This window comes from Acomys minous (assembly GCF_964271855.1).
Source record: "Acomys minous genome assembly, chromosome: 2".
NCBI classification, from domain to species: Eukaryota; Metazoa; Chordata; class Mammalia; order Rodentia; family Muridae; genus Acomys; species Acomys minous.
The window spans coordinates 7,163,118-7,182,220 of NC_140484.1; the positions used below are offsets into that span (position 1 = coordinate 7,163,118).

Consider the following 19,103-nt stretch of genomic DNA (forward strand, 5'->3'; position numbering starts at 1 on the left):
CTCTTTTTGTAATTTCCCCTGAGTTCAGGAATACAGCCTTCCAAACACTACATATTATTTCTAAGTAAAAAGCTGGAAGAAGTTCACGAATACAGTCTTCCAAACACTACATTAAACATCAAGAAATTACTTCTGTCAAGTTTTGATGAATTATCACAGAACACCTTCAATTATCTGATAAGGCTACTGAAACAGTCCAACCCGTTTCAACTTCTATTATGAGAAGGGCTGGATACTAGATTAATAACAAATGGCCAACAGCTTAATCAATCATGCCTATGTAATGAAACCTCAGTAAGAATCTCTAAACTACAAAGCTTGCAGAATTCCTGGTTTAGTGGATATACTAAGGTGCTATAAAGGAATAAAACATTCATACCATTTTCCTCATATTGCCTAATACATCTCTTCTATTTAACTCTTTCTGGTCCATATCTTTTATACTAAACCAGTAAACAAAAAGAGAATTTCCAACATTCTATGAACCCTTTCTGGCAGTTCATTTACCTAGGGATGGAGTTTAAAGCTAGTTGGCTAGAAGTCTGGGGCTGAAAGTGGAGGCAGTCTTTCAGCACTGCGCTCTCTTAACCTATGGGTTCTGACACTTAACTGCAAGTAGTGTTCAAAATTAAACTGTAGGATTCCTGCATGGTGTTCAGAAAATAAACTGGAGAAAACCTCTACTACTCTGTCAAGATTGCAGTAAGAACAATTCATACCCATCTAAAGATTATAAAAAGAAAGGAAAGAGTAGTTAGTGATTAAAAAAAAAATCAGTAAGAAATACATACAAGCTCTTCAAGGAAGAGTGTGCCCCAAGAATTTATATCCAGACTAACTATAGTTCAGGCTTAAAACAAGTTAAGAACTAGCAACTATGCAAAACTCAAAGAAAATTGTTCTTGTGCACTAACCTTAATAGTCCAGCCAAGCAACAACTAAGACAAGATAAATTGCCAGCACTGGTCTCAAGACTTGTGACTGCCAAACACAATTATATGTTACAATCCCTGGCAATGATGAATGATCAACAAAAAGTAGGATAAAGGGACTGATACATGCTTACATCTTTATGATAACCTGTTTTATACCTTTGAGTATATTTGTTACAATTTATCCCAATCTATCAGTTGTTTAAAAAGGATGCCATAAGGTAAGTTTAATATGCTCTATATCCTTCTCTCTCTCTCCCTCTTACATACACACACACACACACATTAGATGAAATGGGGGAAAAAGATAAGAAAGGGGAGATAACAATAAGGATGTTTGAAAAATGTAAGGAAAACAACTGCTTTATATATATGGTTAATAGAAGATGCATAGGGAAAATGTCCCTCGCAGAAGTTAGAGGTCAGAAAACAAAAAGCCTAGTATAAGCATGGGATCCCCCATGGGGTTATTAATACAGGCTCCTGCCATTGCTCTTGGTTACTCGCTAAAATCTGATGGTAAGATATCCTGTTTTGATGGCAGCATATAGAGAGATCAAGTGATCTGAAAGGCTCCGCGCTGGCTGGCACTCTCAGTGCTAGGCATGCCGTGCAGGCTACCTTCCCTGCTGAGCTATAATGATAATGACCGGCCTGGCAAGACCATCTGCCCGCGGCTGCAATATTGGCATGAACGCTATGGAAGTAACCGAAGGAATTTTTAAATGGGGCTTAAGGTCCACTGGACCGGAAGGGGTTCACACCTGGTGCTGTAAACCTCATCAAGAGACCACAGGCCCTACTATTATTTTACTCAGGGACACAGTACTAAACCGCCATCTAAATACATATCCTTATACCCAGACTAGGGTCACTCTCACCCTTCATCAGAGAAGCTTTTTATGTGGCAGACAGTAGTTAGCATAGATTCATAACTAACCTACCTGCACAGGGTAAGTGGCTGTGGTGTGTTTAGCCCTAAATCACACCTCCTCCCCAACAGGGCTCAGGGAAAGATTGTAAGAGACAGAAGATGGGAAGGACTGCTACAAACCTGTTTCTGGATCTAACAGGATGTCATACTCATAAAGTTACAGTAGCTATGGCTGTTAGAAAAAGACCTGCACAAGACCTAACCAGTCAACAATCCAGCACCAGAAAAATGTTCAGGAACCCGACATGTACTGGAGGTACTATTGGCAGCTAACGGCTAGTGAGGTAGAGTCAATTTTCTTCAACACTATAAGCCATGATAAGTTACCCGTGCTAAAGAGGATGTTGTCCCATGCCCACGCATGTTTGGGCATCACTAACTGAATGAGAGAGAGAGAGAGAGAGAAGAGAGAGAGAGAGAGAGAGAGAGAGAGAGAGAGAGAGAGAGAGAGAGAGAGAGAAGGAGGAGGAGGAGGAAGGGGGAAGGGAGAGAAGGAGGGAAGGTAGGAAAAGACAAACAGGAAATTGGAAGGGAAAGTCGGGAGTACAGGAAGATTTGGAGAAGGGGGGAATCTAAATTAAATACATTGTAGTCACATATAAAAGTATCAAAGAATAAATAAAATGGGGGCTGAAGAAATAGCTCAGTGGTTAAGAATACCTATTCCTCCTCTTCCAAAAGACCTGGTTCAATTCCCAGCATCCACATCCATCTGTAACTTCAGTTCTAGGGGATCCAATATCCTCCTCAGGCCTCCATGGGCACCAAGCATACTTGTGGTGCACATACGTACACGTATGCAATACAACCATATACATAAAGTATATTTCTAATTTAGATTTTTAAAAAACTAAAATTTAATCCCAGCACTCAGGGAGGCAGAGGAAGGCAGATTTCTGTGAGTTCAAGGCTAGCCTGGTCTACAAAGTGAGTGCAGGATAGCCAGGGCTATTAACCAAGTGGGGGGGGGGGCGACAAAAACAAAAAACAAAATCTAAACAAAAGTTTCAGAGTAGGAGAGAAATTTTACATTTCTCCTTTTGAATATTGCACATTAACCATGTGTTGATTCAACAAAAAGTACTTAACTGCCTTTAGAAACCTTAAGAAAACTGCTGTTGCACACAGTGCTGTTGGCAGTTTTTTCTGACCACCATGCACAAAAGTGTATTTCCGTACTTCACGGGTCATATAAATACCAATTCTCAGATGCAAATATATTTCTCCAAACTGAAAGTTCAGTATTTAATGTCATTGTATTAAAAGGAACTTATTGCTGTGATGCATAAAAATAACAAATCGTTGAAATTTTAAGATATTAAAACCTGAGCTGGGCGGTGGTGGTGCACGCCTTTAATCCCAGCACTCAGGGTGCAAAGACAGGTGGATCTCTGTGAGTTCCAGGTCAGCCTGGTCTACAGAGTGAGTTCCAGGACAGCCAAGGCTACACAGAGAAACCCTGTCTTGAAAAAAAAAAAAACAAACAAACAAAAGATATTAAAATATAATACAATCCACTGGAATATTATATAAACATCAGCTATCATACATAGTATAAATACATGATACATTAGAAGTTCACATATGAATGATAAACATTAAATTCTGGACCCCATTCCATATAGTAGATTTCATCTTTCTTATTGCTGATTACTTATGGCATGATTACATCAGTTTATTGCTGAATCAGCCCACATATGGCCTGTTTCTAATTACTTTCTTCATTTATATTAAAAAATATTTTTACCAGGACAGGTGATGCTATCAATAGTCAGAAAGAAATCTGCACTCATTAAAACTAGTATTTCTGTGAGCCACACTGCTGAAAGTTGAAGTAAAAATCCATATGCATTTACAGATTTTAAAAGAAGTACTGTCTTCTTTCAAAGAGCCTCCATTAATTTATATCCTCAATCTTTCAAATTATTTATCATCAACTTGATATATAAAGTGCTATTGTAATCTACACTATTAATGACCAAATCCTTTCATTCTTCTACTGTTACAATATTCGGGAAAAAAAAACATGGCTAATAGCTACATTATACTGAACACATAATGTGGTTTTAATTTTCCTGAAATCATCACAACATAATCAGACAGCTTTACAAAAAAAGCTAGACTCCTACTTCTCATTAAAACCCTCAGAATACTCGGGGTTCACTGGGTCCATATTTCCCAGTGACAATGAAGAAAAGCTATCCTCTGACCCACCTATATCATACACTGCTTCTATGTTCATGTGTCTACATATTGTGCCTGGTCTCCTGTCAGACCTGAAGGTTAGAACACACCCTCCCCTGTTTTTTCTTTTTAGATATTTTTTAAAATGTATGTGTCTGCATGAGTGTGTGGGTGCCTGTAGAGGCCAGAAGAGGGTGTCAAATCCTCTGCAGCTGCCTGACATGGATGCTGGGAATTGAATGTGGGTCCCCTGGAACAGAAGCAAGTACTGTCAACTACTGAGCCATGTCTACAGACCAAAGGTCTTCATCCGTATCAGGTTACTTGGTTACATACCATTTGTCAGGATTCTCTGCATAAAAGGTATGTTACTACTCTGTCTTATATTCATGTTGTAAGCCTTCTCATTCAGGATTTTTCTTTTAATCACTCACAAATATATACAAAATTTTGAAAGTCTAGGGAAACACCCATAAAATGTTAGTGATGTCATCTTTCAATTAAGAATGATCTCTCCATCCCTCTCCCCCTCCCTCCCACCCCACACTCCCCTCTGTTCTCTCTCTCCCTTTTCCCCTCTTGTTTTTTGTTGTTTTGGGTTTTTCTTTGTTTGTTTGTTTGTTTGTTTTTTAATTTATTATGTATCTAGTCTTCTGCCTGCATGTACACCTGCACACCAGAAGAGGACACCAGATCTCATTATAGATGGTTGGGAGCCACAAATAATCCAATACTGGTTGGGTATGTTGGTTATTAAACCAACAAACAAGAAAACCAAACAGAACTTAGGGGGGGAAAAAAGCCTGAAAAAGAAGTGAGATTAATATAATTAAGTCTAAAGGAACTTTATTAAATTAAATAATTTATATAATACGAATTAGAGTAATACACTGTTTCTACAAATGGTATTCAAAAGTCATAAAATTATCTAATTCATTAGTGAACACACATGTTTTGAGACATTAACAGTTTAAAAGACAATTTTATCCAATTATAAGCATTAAAATTTTCATTAACAAGCATATCTTTGTGGTGGTTTGAATAGGTATGCCCCCCAAAGACTCATGTGTTTGAATCATTGGCTTACACAGAGAGGCACTATTAGGAGGTACAGTCTTGTGGAGCAGGTGTGGCCTCCTTGAAGGAAATGTGTCACTGGGGAGGCTCCTTCTGCTGCCTGCGGATCAAGATACAGGACTCTTGGTTCTCCCAGCACCATGTCTGCCTGCACGCTGCGCTGCTTCCTATCATGACAATAAAGGACTAAACCTCTGAACTTGTAAGCCGGCCCCAATTAAATGTTTTCCTCCTAAGAATTGTTGTGCTCATGGTGTCTCCTCACAGCAATAAAATCCAAACTAAGACAATCTTCATTCAGTCAACATTCATTACATTATTCTTTACACACTGTGGTTGTGTTCAATGTATGGTACTTGCCTATACACTTACAGACAAGTAGGTAAAACAATGTGTTCATAAGCATAAAGAGAAAACAATCAACACAGGCCTCAAGGTAAGGGAACCAGGAAAGTCTTCCTGAGAGAACATTTAAGATAGAAATCAACCCTCAAACAACCCTCCAAAAGTTAGAAGGTAGCCAGGAATCCTGGAACCATGATGATTTCTTTTCTCCTTCAATTCCTGCATCTCATCTTCTCCAAAAACTTCCCCTGACTTCATCAACCTCTCTGTATTTGCAATGCCACTGCTCACAGTGTGGACTCTGAGCCCACTCACAGTCCGGTATAGGCAGTTCTCGCCTCTAATGGCTTCCCTACCTGCCTTACCATATCCACCTCCACTCTGTTCTTAGCATAATCACTGTTATTAGTGGTCTTTCAAACACTCAAACCTAACAGGTCACTGTGCAAACTAAAACACTTAGAGACAGCCCTCAAGATAAATCCTAGAAATCCAGCAGTCATTTGCAATCCTTTTATGAGCTGGCCTCTGCTTTACTTTGTCACAACCCTAGCCTTTCCCGTTTTACACTCCGGTCACAACTTCTTTCACATACCTTCCATTTCATTGTACTTGCATTAGCCATTTCTTCCGCTAGAAATAGATATACAGCTCTTCACTAAGCACTCTTCCAGGTATCCTAATTACTAAAAAGCCTTTCTGCATCATCTCTTCTGCCTTCCCACTTTAAAAAAAAAAAACAAACAAACAACAAAACAAAACAAACAAAAAAACAGGCTTACTGGCCTACATCTTTAATCCCAGGACTTGGAAGGTAGAGATAAAAAGATTTCTGGGTAGTTCAAGGACAGCCAGGTCTATAATAGTGAGTTCCAGGACAGCCAGGGCAACATAGTGAGACTCCATCTCAAAAACAAACAAACAAACAAAAAAATCCACTGTCAGAACAATCAGCACCCTGTATTATCCTTCTCAGGTAAGATTATTCCCTTTAAAGGTAAGGAGTAAATAGGAACCAACTATCTTTTTCAGTTATATCCTAATAGTTACAATATTTCTAGCAGTTGTATTTATTGAGTAATAAATAATAATTACAAATATTCAACTTGTTTTGTGATTGTGATGGTGTTGTCGATTTTGTTTTGGTCTTTTAGGACAGGGCCTTTTATCCATCCCAGGATGACTTGGAACTTGCTGTGTAAGCGGCAGGCAGGCTTCTCACTCATGCTCCAGCGGCCTCAGGATCTAACGTGTTAGGGTCGCCAATGTACACTACTGGTGCACACCAGTCCTCACATAAAAAAGTATTTTCATATGAAGCACTTCGTAACACAAGATATTATAATTTATTTAGTATAAACCAATAAACATTTGTTGGACATGGTTGAATAAACAACACAACCCTTATTTCATATATAATGTTTCTCTATATTATATTCTCTCCTTACAAAAATCAACTCTCCTTCACTCACATTTTTATGGTATAAATGAAGGTGTAATTTTTTGTTACTGTTTATGATAATATTTATTCTTTTAAATAGCTTAAGAATAAAAATAAAACTCTTGATTCCAAATGACATAGAACTAGTTTTCAGGGTAAAGAGTTTAAAGAGAGAACCTCTCAAATCAGAAAGCCAAAGTAATAGTCAAAAAACCCAAAAAGATATGTGATAACATTAATAGGCTTTAAAAAGCACTGTTGTTTCCAAGAGAACAGAAGAAATGCATCTTTGCACAGCTAAGTGCATCTGAGATAGGATTAGTTTTCATGAGTTTAAAAGAGTTCCTGCCCATGAATGTTTTCTCTACATGTCCACATAATTAGAATCATGTCAAGAGTTCATGTATACATCATCTTTAAATTTACTTTCCCCCATTCCTTGATAAGAAAGCAAGATAAAATACTAATAGTTTGGTAGAGACAGGATTGATTTATTTCATATTGTTATAAATAAGTGGAAGTTTTTCGAGGAAATTTGCATTACTTTATATATAACTTAGATTCCAGACCCACAAATTTAAAACAAAGAACTGAAAACTCCTATTTAGCATCCCACAATATAAACCTTAATTGGGATCACAGCTATCTTGTACAACTCCTGTTTTCCACGTGTATAAATTGTCAAGTTCCCTGGCAGGATCTCAACATCAGATACCTTAATGAAACATTATCTTAAAAGTCTTTCTACCACAGGAACACTACCAAAGATACACTTACAAATACTATCTAAACTGTCTTCCTTGCCAAGAATCTCCAAACTAATCCTATACAACCAAAGTGTTCCCAACATTTCCCTGTGCGAACTAACCTTAAACTCACAGAGATGCACTTGCCTCTGCCTCCCTGAGTGCTAGGATTACAGCACATGTGCCACCATGCCCAGCTGGTGTTTCTCTTGTTAATCTGGCTATATCAATTTAATTCATAGACCAGCCAAGAACCCAGAGAGTAAATGTGTGTGAAACAAGAGAAATAAAATGTAATTACTATTTTATTATACATGCTAAGGTCACTATAATACCTAATAGATCATTTTCAAAACCTTTAAGCTATTAAGTTATATTTCATGTTTTCTTTTTATATGCATAAACCTATAGTCCTTCACTTTGTCTATGACTATGTAAATTTTTCCCATGACTCTAAAGTCAGAAAACAATTAAGTTCCCTGCAAGATGAGAGCATATGATTCTCAGAGTACGTGGCTTACTTGTAATGTGCCTGGATATGAAACAATGGCCTCTCTGTCATTTATGCAGTCTAAAAGAAGATTTGTGTGTTCAAGTATTTTATTTGCCTACTATCCTAAACTTTTTTAAACCATACATATGAGTGTTTTGCCATATGTCTGTGTACCATATGCATACCTACTGCTCACAGGTCAGAAGAGGACCTGGAGTTAAGGATGGCTGTGAGCTATCACGTGGGAGCTGGGAACCAAATCCCAACCTTCTTTCTGCAAGAGCAGTCGGTGCTCGTAACTGCTGAGCTTTCTCCAGCCCAATGGTTAATATAACATACATGACATCTTTTGGATTTGAAAAATATGTGTATTTCAAAATATTGCAAAGCAAAAAATAAAAAGCATGTAAGATCAAAAGAAATATCAAAGAGCCATGACTAATTTAACTAAAGAGTTAGAAGGAATTTCAAAAGATACTCAAAAAACTGAAAAGCAGCAGATATTTTGCTAACTTTATAATTTAACACATTAAATAGAACCATACAATTCCAAATTGGATATTCTACCTTCTAAATGTAAACATCACATCCCACCCCAACCCTGCTAGGAAATGAACTCCTTGCTGCTATGGCTTATGCTTAGCCCACAGTGATCATCTTTAGGGATGGAGCCTTTGGGAGTCAGTGGGCTGTGAATAAATCATAGGAAAGGGCGGCTACAGCTCAGTGGATCAAGTGCTTGCTTTGCAAGCATGAAGGTCTCGGTTGAGACCACCACATTCAAGTAAAAAGTGGAGGAGGGGGTGTCTGCTATCCCAGCGGTGGGGGGGGGGGGTGAGGGGGGAAGACACAGGCAAGGCACAGAGCTCACTGGCCTGCCAGCACAGTGGAACTGATTCTGTGAGAGAGCCTATCTCAGAACATAAGGGAGGAGAGAGGAAGAACACCTGCCTTCAACCTCAGGCCTCTGCACAGGTAAGCACACGCACAGGCACATGTCACATACAAATATTTTTTAAATAAGGTAAAATGAAAAATTGCTCACTAAACTTTTTAAGTACTTACACAGCATTGTAAAAATATTTACATCTTAGTTACTAAAATTAGATTAGTTTAAAAAAAAGGAAAGAGAGAAAAATTTTTGAGATGCAGCCCAGCTGGCCTTGAAATTACTATTGCGCCAAAGCTGACACTGAACTTCCAGCCTCCCCCGTCTCCTCCCAAGTGCTGGCGTTATAGGAATAGAGCACTGCACCTGGCTTAGCAAAACATTTTAAAACTGGTCTGAAAATAGTGACCCTATTTTTAAAAAGAAATTTTGTCTCAAGCTCCAAGATAATTTTTATGTTTTATGCCTAAAACATCTGCCATCCAATATTTGGCAAACTGTCACTGATCATCCTATGTGATCATATTTAGGTCTTTAGTACTCAGAACAAAATCAAGCGGTCTTACATAGTCTTTGCATTATTACGTCCTTTGTTGTTAGCCGTGTTCTACATGCACTATTCAAGCTATTATGCAAAAAGAAGATAAAATACCGAGCACTACACGCCATGTAGTATGTAAGTTCCCACCCACCATGGCTTAGTGGCTGTTCTGAACTGAGGCTGTATTTCTTTTTTTATTTTTTATTAATTTTTGTTTTGTTTTGTTTTGGGGGGTTGTTTTGTTTTGCTGTTTTGTTTTTCAAGACAGGATTTCTCTGTGTAGCCTTCGCTGTTCTGGACTTACTTTGTAGACCAGGCTGGCCTGGAACTCACAGTGATCTGCCTGCCTCTGCCTCCCAAATGCTGGAATTAAAGGCGTGTGCCACCACACCCGGCTCTTCTCTTTTTTAGATTTATTTATTTATTATTATGTATACAGTCCTCTGCCTGTACATCTGCAGGCCAGAGGGGGGACATCAAATCACATTATAGATGGTTGTAAGCCACCATGTGGTTGCTGGGAATTGAACTCAGGACCTTTATAAGAGCAGTCAGTGCTCTTAACCTGGGAGCCATCTCTCCAGCAAGCCCCACCCCTTATCCCCCTCCCCAAGAAAGGGTTTCTCTGTATAGCCTCAGCTGTCCTGCACTCGCTTAGTAGACAAACCGGCCTAGAACTCACAGAGATCCACCTGCCTCTGCCTCCCAGAGGGCTGGAATTACAGACGTGTGCCAGGGCACCAGGCTGAGGCTATATTTCTATATTAAGAATTTCAAACCAGGCATATCCCTTTAATCCCAGCACTCAGGGAGGCAGAGGCAAGAGGAGCTGTGTGAATTCAATGCCATCTACAAAGTGAGTCCAGGACAGCCAAGGCTACACAAGGCTACAACCCTGTCTTGGGGGAAAATAAATCAGAACACTACTTCCAAAGCATAGAAATAAATGTCTTTAAGATAAAATCATAAAATTTACTATTTTAAGATGCCTAGTATATAAGCATCTCATTCTATGAAATCAGAACTATGATTAACACATAGAGATAAGCCAGTATCTGTTTTAACAAAAAAAACTTTTCTTCTACATACTCATATAGTTACAGAATTCAAGACATCTTAATATTAAGACATACATGTAAATATCTGAGCTAGAAATAAAGGCTTTGAGTGAAATGTATATCCCAAATATATACAAATTAAAACTTTACAATTAAATACACACTCTCTCTCAGGTCATTCAACCTCTTAAATAGCCCTAAATTCTGGTAAAGTAGTAATTGTCATCCTGAACCTACATTTCCCAACGCAGAGGACTGAAAGATTACAAGAGAAATAAAGCTTATTCCCAGTAAACAATAAAAGCTGCAACAACACTTTGGCTTTTTCTCATGTCACTTGTAACAGGTTACATCTTCAAACAATACCAATAAAGAAAAACATGCTAAAAAAAAAAGTCACACATTTCACAGCTAATCAAACAACTAGAGGATAAATATAAAATTCCAGCTGTGAAAATTTTAAGGTAGTAATATGTTACTGTATTATTCTAATACTTACAGATAACTATTTGTTTCCATTATTTTGTCCACTAAATGCTCGCCGATATCTATTATGTTTCATCTCATTAGGCAAAAATTTCCAATATCAAAAGCTTAACACTAAAACCTTTAAACCATATCATGCAGGTTGGAAATCTTTCTGAAATACACATTTTGTAATCTCTAACAAATTATACCAGTTGACTTCTTTATGGTACTAGATTATCACTAAATTATTCTATTTATAAAACAAATGGTATCTTGAAAGATTCCACATGCTTATAAATTAAGCTGCTATAAAATACTATCTTTTTATAAATGTCTTCCAACTGCCATTTCAATTTGTTTTTAGACATGGTCTCTACAGCACAGACTGGGCTGGAACTCAGGACAGTCAACTGTTAGGATGACAGCTATCACACCCAGCTTTCAGCTGTTTTTCAAGTAGTTTCCCCAGGTTCTTATTGTGAACGCTCTTACAGTCTACAGGAATAATTTTAACCTTTTAACCATGTAGCAATTATTTTAATTGCATATTATACAAAAGAAAAAAAGGCCTCAGTTAAGGTCTGAGGGGTTCTAAGGATCTGAAAATGTGTATTTGAGATCAAGAATGTGCTAAGACTTCTTCCTCCTTTTTAGTGGACCATTCAGCTTGTCTTGGGGCTGTGCATTATTAACAACTTAAAAGTAATTTTCTACTAAGGATCTACAAGGTCAAAACACTGTGTTAATACATTAAAGACAAAACAAACAGCCAGTGCTCAACATGAATCTTATGTTTCAGCAAAAAAAGACATTAAGCAAATCATTATAAAAGTGATGAATGTTACAAATGAGAAAACATAGATTCTTTAAATCTAGAGATCAAAAGTCTCCCAAATGACATGATATCAAATGAATGCCTGAAAGAGACACAGGTAGTATCAAAGCAGACAGTATCAGAAATTCTTAGTTTCCTAAAATTTTGAGATACATGGGATATTATATATAACATTTTAAGGTAACTGCTTAAATGGAAAAAAAATCTAAAAGAATACTCCAAATTTCTGTAAGTCTTCAAGAAATAATAATGCATAAAAAGCTATTAAACTGCTAGATGTCTTAGCACAGGCCTATAATCCAGCACTTGGGATGGACGAAGACAGCTGACTCCAGGGCAGTCTATGTTACCTAAGGAGAACCTTTCTCAAACAACAGAATTACTCAGCCCTCAAGTTCAAACAGTAAAACACACAAAGCTTTCCATACGGATCTGAGTGCTGCCCACAGAACCAGACTCACCTGAAGAACGAGCACTGTCAACCAAGTATAAAATTAAGTTTTTTGGAGAATTCAACAGCAAGCTTAAGAGATACCACCAAAGGAGGAAAGTGGTTCTGGAAAAGGGGGGAAGGAGGTGCAGCCTCTTGGAGTGGCAGGGATGACAAGAAGTCTCAAGGCCCTAAAGGTGGTGGCAATGCCGTAAAGGTCAGACACATTCTATGTGACAAACATGGCAAAATCATGGAAGCCACGGAAAAGTTAAAGTCTGGAGTAAGATTCAGTGAAGGGGCCTCACACCACAGTGAAGATAAAGCCAGGCAAGGGGGTGACGGGTTGGATGACCAGGCGGTCCATGGTGGGACCATTTCAAGAAGCAGCATTTGCCTCGCCTATAAGTGAAATGGATAAGCCTGTGTACACAGACCCACCAGTTACGACAAAATTTGAATATTATTATGGTTGAAGGAAGAAAATAAAATCATATGAAAGACTGAAAAAAAAAGTTTTTATTATCTCAGAAGGAATATTTACAGAATAAAATTAACCATGTTCTAGATATAAAATATCATTCTTTATGTATTGCCCAAAAGAGAACAATATTTAAATATAAATTTAAAATACATCATCAATAAGCCTCAAAATTATCATACACTAGGCTGATATGTCCTCTCTATACTTCATTAAAATATTAATCAAAAATTCACTTAGGTGAAAGATTTAAGTAATAATTTGAATATTCCTTAAATTAATGCAGGTCTATAGTTCAAGGCCCCAAATGAATTAGATGAACAAGAAATAACCACTAAAATATAAACTTTAATGAAAATCTACTGTAGGGCTTAAAATATTGGATGGCATACCAAAGATATGGTTCAGTGGGTTAAAGCAGGCGGCCTCAGAGTCTGAGTCCTAGCCAAGGACACCTCGGTGCAAGGCGAGAACCAACCACGGCTTGCTGTCCTGTGACCTGCTCACAGGCACCTCACTGTCACACCCATTTCCCTAGACACATATACACCTCAAATAAATGTTGAAGATTTTAAAAAATATTACTGGAATCCAAATAGCTAGTGCTCACAGCCTTCCAAAGGGGCTTAACGTCTAACCCTTGTTCTTTCTCTACCCTTCAACTACCAAACACCAGCATGTCCTCCCGTGAGCACCGCCAATTACACAGGCAGGCTCAGTGTTAGCTCATCTCGGTGCCATGATACAGCTGCTGCAGTGCTTGTCGCACTGTGTAAGTGTGGCGTGTCCAACTCATGCGGCAAACCCTGACTTAAGGAAAGCAGGAAACAAGGAGCCTTGACCTCTGCACACTAAGCACCTAAGACAAGTATGACATACAGATTACAACAATCAAGATCTAACGTAACAGAAAAGTTAAAACATTACACTACCAAGAAAGCCTGAAAGTAAAGTGGACAGTGCAAGAAACATAAACTGGAAAACCTGAAATATTAACTGATAAAATTAATTTCAAAAATCTAGAAACTACTTGTTTTGGGACAAGCCACTGACTGATTTCCTCTAGGACATCAGAATACGGCATGGTGGCACACCTGTAAAACCCGGCACGTGAGAAGCCGAAGCAGGGCTGAGCTACAGGCCAGCCTCAGAGACTGAGGCCAGCTAGGCTATGTAAGATTGTGTCTGATAAAAGTAGGAGTCGGGAGAGGAACAAGAAATTAGTATGTTTGGCATGTGTGTGTTATGTATGCACCAGTGTGTGTATGTTTATGTGTATGCACACAGAAGTGTCTTCCTCTTTTTCATCTTTCATTCTCAACTTTTTTTTTTTTTAAAGAAAAGTTCTCTCACCAAATCTAGAGCTCACCACTTCAGGCTGACTCAGCAAGCACCCGGGACCTGCCAGGGTCAGCTTCCACTCCTGCTGGGTCACCCGGGTGGGCACTGGGGATCCAGACACAGGTCCTCATGCTTACACAGCAAGTGTTTTATCTATGGAGCCACTGCCCCATGCCCAAATGAAAGATCTGTCAGCTATAACATCTCGTAATTAAAATGGTGGGACTTCTAGATAGCAATGGACATTAAGTACTATATTGAAACATTAATAATTCATAGTGCTCCAAAGACATCACAAAAAAAATTCATAAAACCCTCTCAGGTATAGTTAACGGGCTGATTTCACCCTTTTAAAAAAGGTTTAGGGCCAGGCACGGTGGCACATGCTTGTAATCCCAGCACTCGGGGAGGCAGAGGCAAGCGGATCGCTGTGAGTTCAAGGCCAGCCTGGTCTACAAAGTGAGTCCAGGACAGCCAAGGCTACACAGAGAAACCCTGTCTCAAAAAAACAGAAAAGGGGGGGGGGGGTAGATTAAGGCAGGGTGTTTGTTTTCCCTATAAAAGAATCTTCACTTGTACAGAATGCACCACCTTTTGCTATCATTTCTGACCATCCTAGTTGCAATGAGACAGTGTAAAAATCTAATTAGTTTTCTTTCAATCTTGACAATGAGAACTACAGACTTACTCAAGAAACGCACGTTACCATCTCAAAAGCTTAAGAGTGTTTTGTAATTATGATACTTTTTACATGTTCCAATTTTGCTTCACTCAACTAAGAATGCTTTGCTAAAAAGTTGGGGACAAAAAAATAAAAATAAAAACTATTTTACGCCGGGCGTGGTGGCATATGCCTTTAATCCCAGCACTCAGGAGGCAAAGGCAGGCGGACTGCTGTGAGTTCGACGCTAGCCTGGTCTACAAAGCAAGTCCAGGACAGCCAAGGCTACACAGAGAAACGCTGCCTTGAAATAACAAAAAACAAAATAAAAACTATTTTACCTTTTAAAAGGTACTTACTTCAGAGTATTGTTTTTCAGACTTACTCCACTCTGCACTGATTAACAAGCACACTTCATATACTCTGCAACATGCCATGTTTGAGCACACAAGTTCTTTGTACCTTACAAAACTTCACATTTTAAAAGTCAAGTTTAGGCAAATAGATAAGAACATTGGAAATTTACTTCATTAAGAGAAAATACTTCTAGAAAGATCTCCAGGGCACAGTTTTGACATAGTGTAACATGCATATGAAGACTAGGCAGTTAAAGAAATGTAAATGTAGCAGCTGGCCGTGCTCATGCTTTACTTCATGAGCCTTAAATACAAGATATATAATGCATAAAATATGGTAAGTCTAACATTAAATAAAATTACCTACCAACCTAATTATTTACATGACTCATTTCAAGTATCACTGTATGTATCATTCTTCTAAATTATACAGGCAATGTCAATTCATTTACAACAAAACATTTACCTACTAATAGTCTAATAAAAATAAACACCGACACTTCCTAATATTTAAACTCCCTCCCTTAATTTAGTTTTGTAAACAGATTCCACAAGTCTGACACCACGTCTAAGCTACAAACCTCAGAACTCTCTGAGGTAACTTATTTGGTTGGCTGGTTGTTGTTTTGTTTGTTTAAATTCTATCTTGGTTAAAGCTAAGATTTTAGGCCTCTTCATATATGAAAGACACATGAAGAACATAGCAACTGAATCTCAGGGAGATTCTTTCATTTAATCTTCACCCTCTAAATGGTTATACCCATACATCTACACACAAGAGGTCTAGTTTTTGTTTTGGTCTAAACGGCCAAGAGTGTTTTTACATGTAAACTACCCTTTAAAAACTCAAAGTCTTCCAGAAACATTATAATATACAAAATAATTCAGCATATTTTAAAAGCAATTATGAGTGAAATGTTGTTACTTGTACAAAACATTCCAATTTTATTCAAAATTGATATGGGTAATAAGAGAAAAAATATATACATTTGAGGCTGGAAAAATGGCTCAGCATTTAAAGAGCACTGGCTGTTCCTTCAGAGGATCAGAGTTTTAGTCCCAGCACTCACATGGCCACGCACAAGCCTCTGTAACCCAGTTCCAGGATATCTTCTTCTGGCCTCTGCCAAGCGTGCATGTGCTACAGACACACATGAAAGCAAATAAGCTTACACCAGCATTAATTCAGAAGCCACCTTGAGAGTATTTCATATAGAATACTACTAGTTACTATTTGGGAGAGAGACCACCATTTTGTCCTGCCCCAGGTCCAGCTAGCTAGCTACTGATGTATGGTATGTATGTATGTATGTATGTATGTATGTATGTATGTATGTATGGCGGAGCTAGGAAAGTCAAACCGAGGGCATTGCACATGTTATGCAAACACTCTACCACTGAGCCACATCCTCAGCTCAACCTGATAGTACTTTAAATGAATTTCTGCAAGCATATCAAAAATAATCCTCATAGGGCTGGAGAGATGGTTCAGTGGTTAAGAGCACCACCTGCTCTTCCAGAGGTCCTGAGTTCAATCCCAGCAACCACATGGTGGCTCACAACCATCTATAATGTGATCTAACATCCTCTTCTGCAGATAAAACAGTCACATGCAATAAATAAAATAAATAAATCTTTTAAAAAAATAATAATCCTCATATTCCGACTTAAAGTTCTTCAAATTTATGACTGGTTCATAGTACACAGGCTGACTTGTGGTCTATACTTGCTACAATTATCAAAAATGGTTCTGATCTACTTTCTGAATATGACACCTTAAAAAAACTAAAATGTAATCCAGGTTCAAAATATTAATGTATCTCTTTATACCATTTTTCAATCCATAGTAACTTCTGAAAAATGAGAGAAAAACAACGAGGATACCATAAAATATAAAATGCCAAATGGGGCAAATAATAGTTTCTTCAGGAACTGAACAAGCATCTGGGGAAAATGTACTCTTTGAGTAAGTCCAAAACTGTAACTCCAAACTGAAATTTCAAGAGTGTGATTTCATGTTAGCTTTATGTTACATTTAATCCTTTGTAAGGTACAAACCCTAGACAGAACACGTTAATTTTGTCTGTTTTACTTTGCAAATGCATACTCAAACTAACATAAAAATACTTTGTCTTAGTAAGTTTAAAAACTACATACTTAAGTACTTTTTAAAGTATTAAGCCTAAGCTCCATGTGTGGTGAATGATTAAATATTAGGTAGTCGAATTCTATAATCTTTAACGTTCAGATGAAAAATAAAGGCATTTGATAAATTCAAATATATATGTACTTTAATCTGTAGAGTTACTGAATATTGCAAATTGTGAATAGCTAAACCTCTGAACTTCTTCAGATACATAGCAAAGAACAGTTGTAAAGACCATGCCTAGAAGGAGTGACGGTGAAGATGAAGAGTACACTAACAAATTTGGGTCTTTACAGTTAAAGGTCTTTGTCAGTGCTGATGTCTAAAACACAAAAACACTTGGTCGTACAAGTCTACCCTTGGATTCTGAAAAACAGCCACCTCAAGTTTTGATTCGGTAGATGCTAGAACTTCTGACATCATGCACAAGATTACACAGGTGTACGCTCACAGACTAAGCATCGATGCTGGAGACCAATGTACCACACAGTCTACATCTGCAACCTAATTTTTACTTCCCCAGAGCCCTCAAAAATATTTGGGGATGAAAGGTCGCAAAACAAGGTTTCCTCTTTTATTCTCGTCACCCCCAAAATGATACAAAGCAATGGAAAGAAAATCGAATCTCCAAGTGTAAAGGTAAGATGAGACGGAAAACACACCACAAAAGCATGTTCTTTCCGATTCCCGAATAGACAGACATGCATTCCACCTGTTTGTAAACCCCTACTTGCACTTTACACAACCCTCTGCTGCGAGAGAGGAGAGGAAAGCCAGAGGGGAGAGGGGGGTGCGGCAGGCAAATTACTGCTTTGGAGCCCTCATTCTTCTACCTAGGCATGGGGGAGGGGACGGGACAAAACAATGGATACAGAGGGGCTGGGGGGAAAATCGCTTTGCCCTGCAGCCTCGGGCGGGCGTTCCGAGCTGGGGGCGGGGAGTTACACTACTTTTCCTCCAGCCCTGAGACCCGCGCGGAGACTGCCACCGGGCATGTTTAACTCGGCGGTCTCGGCGGCCGGCCACAGCTCCGCTCAGCCGGCAGCACACCCAGAGCCAATTCGCCACTCCTCACTCACGCCGGGTCTGTGGGGAGGAGACCGCCCAGCGCCGAGGACTACGGGGAGGAGGCACAGAGACCCCACCCCGCCGCCCCGCAGCCCCGCAGCCCCGCAGCCGCGCCCGCCCTCCCGCCCGGCGCCAGCCGTCCCCGCGACCCCGGCCGCCTCGCAGCCCGAGCCGGGTGGCGCCCAGAGCAGCCGGAGCGCGACGGACCCGCCGCCCCGGGGCCGCGCCGAGCCCCGGCGCCGTCCCAGCCGCCCGCCCCGCAGTAGGCCCGGCCCGGCCCGGCGCTGTCAGGGCGGCCGGCCGTTCCCGGCGCCCCGCCGGCTGGCCCCGCGCGGGCAGCGGCTCCGAGGACCCGGCGCCCCGGGCCGTGCCACCCCGGAAAGCGGCGCCTCGCAGGGCCCCGACAGCTCAGGCCTCGCCCCGGCCCCGGCGGCTCGCGCCTGTCAGGACGTGCGGGGCCTCCCCTTACCGACGGCCATCCCGACCGCCCGACAGGCAGGAAAGCAGCAGGGCTGGCCCACAGGCGCCTCTCCGCCGCTCCCGCCCCGGGCTGCCGTGGGGAGCCGGGACTCCACCGTCCCCGCTCACCTCCTTCCTCCTCCTCCTCCTCCTCCTACTCCACCTCCTCCTCCTCCTCCTCGTCCTCCGCTCCCCAGCGACGCTCCCCTGCCACCGCC

General features: G+C 39.9%; 1 protein-coding gene and 1 pseudogene across 5 annotated transcripts in view; one reads left to right on the forward strand and one right to left on the reverse strand.

The window, feature by feature from the left end:
* The window catches only part of SHOC2 (SHOC2 leucine rich repeat scaffold protein), a 78,019-nt gene that overhangs the window by 58,228 nt on the left and 688 nt on the right, over positions 1-19,103 (reverse strand). Inside the window, exon 1 of one of the 4 annotated variants that reach the window (XM_084772580.1) lies at positions 18,896-19,025. The exons of 2 other annotated variants lie outside the window; for them this stretch is intronic. The gene's annotated coding sequence lies outside the window, so the exon portion shown is untranslated. Of the gene's footprint in view, positions 1-18,895; positions 19,026-19,103 lie in introns of those variants that run through there. One more of the 4 variants, XM_084772581.1, reaches the window with a different exon arrangement.
* LOC311592313 (peptidyl-prolyl cis-trans isomerase NIMA-interacting 4-like) lies at positions 12,358-18,480 on the forward strand (annotated as a pseudogene). The gene has a single exon. The product of its transcript is annotated as a peptidyl-prolyl cis-trans isomerase NIMA-interacting 4-like (transcript).